At 47.2% G+C, this 5516-nt stretch overlaps 1 pseudogene; it reads left to right on the top strand.

The window, feature by feature from the left end:
- Positions 1–469: 469 nt before the first annotated feature.
- On the top strand, positions 470–1895 carry LOC117190977 (annotated as a pseudogene).
- Positions 1896–5516: the final 3621 nt, after the last annotated feature.

Below are 5516 nucleotides of genomic sequence, written 5' to 3'. Positions count from 1 at the left end.
TTGGGCTTTGAATTGATTTGGCCAACGTCAGTTGCCGTTTAGAAGCCGTCGCGTGCAGATCACAACTCATAGTCTACGGGAAACCCGAAGATATTGGGGAAAAGAGGAACAGAGGTACCTGGAGAATCTAGAAGGGGCGGACAGGTGTGCGTCGGTTGGTCGAATTCGCGGGAGCGAAGAGGTACCGAGAAGAGGTAGCGGTACCCCTACAAGTGTGGAGTGGAGTGGAGTGTGTGTAGTGGCGTGGAGTGGGGTGAAAAGAAATGCAGAGAAGTGGAGGCGGGGAGAGCAACAACGAATATTGAATTGACATCGAAGCTCCGTTAAAGCACGCGCACAATGGTTTGTTATTGTGGCCGCCGCTGAAAACGAGAATGAAACAATAAAGCCGCTGAAAAACTAACTGTAAAATATACGAATAGTTATACTCCAGCAATCAGCAGAAGTGGCACACGAGAGGCCGCGATAATATAAACAGAAATCGAAAACAAAATCCCATCCGATAAGTGAGATCCGAAGATGATTATTCACCCGCACGAGTGGATGCTGTGGCTAGTGGCCCTCAGTGGATGTCACCTGATCAGCACCCAGCAGCTGCAGGGGCCGCCGCCCCGTCCCCGGGGACGTATACGCATTTCGGATATGCAAGCACAGATTCCTGGTCCAGACCCAATTCTACGAAGTTGGCAACTGGAAGCCGGAGCATCCAGAGAACCCCTACGAGGCGGACACGGAGCAACAGCCCAAGGAGCGGGTTGGAGGGCGGTTGGAGGCCATGCTGATGGGAGTGCCAGCCGAAGGTAAGAGTGCATGTTTCGGTGTGTTCAAACCCTAAACGCCTCCGTTTCAGGCATTGATGCGCAGCCATCCAGATCCAGCGAGGAACAGCAGGCTCCCATCGCTCCTGGAGGATATCAGAGTCCAGGCTTTGCTCGTCCCGCCAGCTTTGAGCGATCGCCGGAGAAGCACGGACGTCGGCGCATAAGCTCCCAGCAGCCTCTACTTAAGGCCATGGCCAAGCAAATCAATGAATCTGTGGAGACGACAACGGCGGCACGTAGACCTGCCCAATCCACAACGGACGACAGCTGGATGCCTTTGCCGTATCCCTATCCCTATGACACTACAGTGCCGGCTCCATCTTCAACTAGCTCCTCGAGTTCAAGCCTGCCGCAGTCATCCATGGTGCACCCTCCGGCGCCCACTCAAGCCACGAGGTCAACAACGGTCTCGCTCAACTGGCCCACGGATTTTATCGACAGCTCCTCCAACACCGCGAGCACCGAACCCGAACGCGTGGATAGGAATCTCAGCATGAACATTGACAGGCGCGACGATAGCGTTGGGGATTCTGTGGATGACTACAAGTACTACGAGGACTCGCTCAACTCCGCCCAGATGCACAGCGAGCTGAGGGTGCCGGAGACGCTGGTGCCGCAACGGCCGCTCAATATCACCCGCGTTGGGATACCCTACGAGGAGCGGAACGCGGCCGAGGAGCCTACCATATGCGTGCCCCTAACCGTCACAGAGACATCTCTGGCTTCGGACAGTGCCACGCCTCTAGTGTTGGAGGTTGAGCGTGTCTACTGCTTTCCCCTGCCCAAAAGTGGAGGTCCGTCCGGGCAGCGTCATACGCCAACAGGTGGAACAGATAACAAGGTCGAGTCGGGGAGAAGTCCCCGAAATGGACATGGAACCAACGGAGCAGCCAATGCCAACCGAGGTGACAGCCGGGGCCAGCCAGACAACCAGCACACTCGCTGCGACGCTATTCCTCCTCATCGGCTACTGTATCTGGCCAAGGATTTTGATTTAGAATTAGACTTACCACAGATCACTTAATAACTCAGGGGCTAATCGTAATATACAATTAGTTACACAATAAAAGCAAAGCACACCCATCCTATCGGCTCTGCAGATGCTATTTATTTATTTACCAATCGGAGAACGTTGAACGATAAGCTATTATCAATGTTTATTGGTCCGATAAGACGTTTCCATTAATAACGAGGGGAACGTTGTGAGTTGCTGCGGACACCGCAACTCTACAGTTATACCCGATACTAAGTCAGTATGGCTCTCCTCTGGCAGACGCCGCTAATATTAAACGACACGAAAAAGAGTGCGTGCGAGAGAGACAGAAAATCAGTCTGAGCGTGACGTCGGGCGCTGCGTAGCCAGTGCAAATTGATTTGTTCCTTCTGGCTATAAAAATGATCTGATCTGATCCAGATTCAGCAATCTGATAGATATGGTCATTATCTATGATTCTGCGAATCTGCAATATTGTGGATGCAACAGATTTTCGTCCTTTGTGGGGGCGGAAGGGGGTGGGGCGAAATTCTGAGATATACGTTTTATAGTAAGATCTAACAGAAGTGCGGATAACAAATTTGGCTACTCTAGCCTTAATAGTCTCTGAGATTTGTGGATGCCCCAGATTTTCGTCCTTTGCGGGGCGGAAGGGGGTGTGGCGAAATTTGGACATGAAACGGTCAAGGTCCGATATCACAGGAGTGTGGATACCAAATTTGGTTGCTCTGGCTCTAATAGGTTCTGAGATCCTTGAACTCATATTTTGCAATTGGCAAAACCGACCATGAAACCTGTGTGTTAGAGAGAGACAGAGCGAGAAAGAATGAAATTGTTTTCTTGATTCTGGCTATAATAATAATACGATCTGGTTGAGATTTTACACTCTAGAACATATAATCATCCTCTACGATTCTGCGTTTTTGGTTTTATCGTATCTTTAAAAATGTGGATGCCACAGATTTTCGTCCTTTGTGGGGGCGGAAGTGGGCGGGGCGAAGTTTCGAAATATTTTTGTAGCAGTGACATATCACAGAAGTCTGGATCCAAAACAACGTTGCTCTAGCTCTTATAGTCTTTGAGCACTAGGCGCTGAAGGGGACGGACAGACAGACAGGTCTCAATCGACTCGGCTATTGATGCTGATCAAGAATATATATACTTTTTGGGGTCGGAAACGATTCCTTCTGGACGTTACACACATCCACTTTTACCACAAATCTAATATACCCCAATACTCATTTTGAGTATCGGGTATAAAAAGCGAATATTATCATGAATGGCTGAGGATAGTGAGAGCCATGATACAAACACAACGATAAATGAGTACTCTACTCTTTTAAATAATGTGCTCTGATTCAAATGATTCATTTTTAACACGCCAAACAATATAAAACAATCTACTGCTTCCTTTCTTAGCTTTTCAAAAAAATGTTTTCAAAAGAGAGCAGAACACCCATCGAAAGACATGGAAAATGTTCTTAGGTCTCCCTTCTATTGATCTTGAATACATGTAGGAAACGAAGGAAAGAGAGAGACACGAAGCGGTCGTGTTTTCGTCGTGTCGTCGGGATAGACCAGTAATCGGCTCTGAGAGAGCCGATAGCAAGAGAGAGAGATCAGTCAGTTGTCAGTTCAGCCACGCATCAGACGTACACGCACAAACATACTTGTAAAATTTAGAGCTGTTATAATTTTAAGTCCAACATACTTATCAAATAAATGTTACTCGTTGCCATCAAGCAACTTAAACTACTACAAATTGGGGGCTCGTCCGAAAATAAGCCCAAGACAACAACATTTGCAAGTGAGATTTGTGCGTGTATTTGGAAATTTTGGCGAACACGAGACTTGTGACACAAGAGATCGGTCGCGGTGCGAAATTGAATGGCAGTCTGGCCTAGAAGTGCGAAAGAGACACTTGTCGAAGAAGGCGCATTAGTGTGAGCAGACATTCAAGAGAGCTGAAGCGGACAAAACGACGGCAGACGGCAGCAAACACAGCAAGAATCAAAACCTTCGCTGTTGTTGTTGTGCATTGCGTCTGAGAGGCTAGAGCTACAAGGAGACAAGCGGCACAGTGAGCGCGTTCGTTCCAAAGAGAGCAGAAGCGACAAAACGACGGCAGACGGCAGCAAACACAGCAAGAATCAAAACCTTCGTTGTTGTTGTTGTGCATTGCGTCTGAGAGGCTAGAGCTACAAGGAGACAAGCGGCACAGAGACGACAATCTGAGCGCGTTCGTTCCAAAGAGAGCAGAAGCGACAAAACGACGGCAGACGGCAGCAAACACAGCAAGAATCAAAACCTTCGTTGTTGTTGTTGTGCATTGCGTCTGAGAGGCTAGAGCTACAAGGAGACAAGCGGCACAGAGACGACAATTTGAGCGCGTTCGTTCCAAAGAGAGCAGAAGCAACAAAACGACGGCAGACGGCAGCAAACACAGCAAGAATCAAAACCTTCGTTGTTGTTGTTGTGCATTGCGTCTGAGAGGCTAGAGCTACAAGGAGACAAGCGGCACAGAGACGACAATCTGAGTGCGTTCGTTCCAAAGGAAGCAGAAGCGACAAAACGACGGCAGCAAACAGCAAGAATCAAAGAACATTGATTGTTGTTGTGTTGCACTGCGTCGGACGGAGACTACAACTACAAGAAGAGACAAGCAGCAAGGAGACGACCATTTTGTAACAGCAGAAGCAGTGACGATTCGGGAAGCGACAACGAGTTAACGGCGAACAGCGAGAGCAAGGCAAGGCAACAAAGAGAGGACGGCAACAGCGACATCGACAGGCAAGCGAGATCTGGATGTGGTGGTGTGTGTGCGTCAAATTTGGAGTCTGGAAAGTTCTGCGCAGAAGCGAGAGTTGACGAATATGCAATGCTCCATGGTACATACGAAACAGCGACATCGAGAGGGACCTAAAGGTTCCCAAAGTGGGCGATGTTATACAATTACATGCAGCAAGGTACTTGCAACGCCTTGGTGGTCACCCTAATGCGCTAGCCAGACGTCTAATTAACCCGCCAAGGAAAAGAAGACTCAAAAGGAGTCATCCACTGGATCTCCCTACTAGATCCCTCCTATAACATCTCATTAACTTTTTGTAAATATTCTAAATAATGTATGTACCTACTCCATATATGTAACATTAAGTTTAAGTATGTATCTCCTGTGATCAATTGTTTTTCCCCTTAAATGTAAAACTAGATTAAGTTGCCACGAAAGGTAGCAGTAAACTTGTTTACAATAATATACAAATTTTCCACATGAAAAAAAAAAAAAAAAAAAAAAGCGAGAGTTAACAAGGGTAAACCCATAGTAAGGTGAGCGTTAACAGAGAAGCGATCGTTAACAGTGACGACTTTAAAGGCGTTTTCGGAGTCGATGTTAACTGGAAAATTGTTAACAGGCCAGCAGTAATAAGGTTGTTTAAGTTGATTTAATTACATTTTCTTAGATATATGTAAGCTAATATCAATTATTTTGTATTTAAATCGTCACGATGCAAGTTGAAGAGATAATGACACTGAGAGTCGCAGATTTGCGAGAGAAGTTAAGAGAGCTTGCGTTGCAGACGACGGGACGAAAGCGCGATTTGCAAGATAGACTATTAATACATCACGGCTTTCCAGTTGAGGATGAAGAAGAGTCAGAGGATGAGTCCGTAGTAACAGAAGTGGATGATACCGTAGCAGTTCGA

This window comes from Drosophila miranda (genome assembly GCF_003369915.1).
Source record: "Drosophila miranda strain MSH22 chromosome Y unlocalized genomic scaffold, D.miranda_PacBio2.1 Contig_Y1_pilon, whole genome shotgun sequence".
Lineage (NCBI taxonomy): Eukaryota > Metazoa > Arthropoda > Insecta > Diptera > Drosophilidae > Drosophila > Drosophila miranda.
Note: the sequence above shows the minus strand (reverse complement) of the source record. Positions and strands in the feature narration are given on the sequence as shown.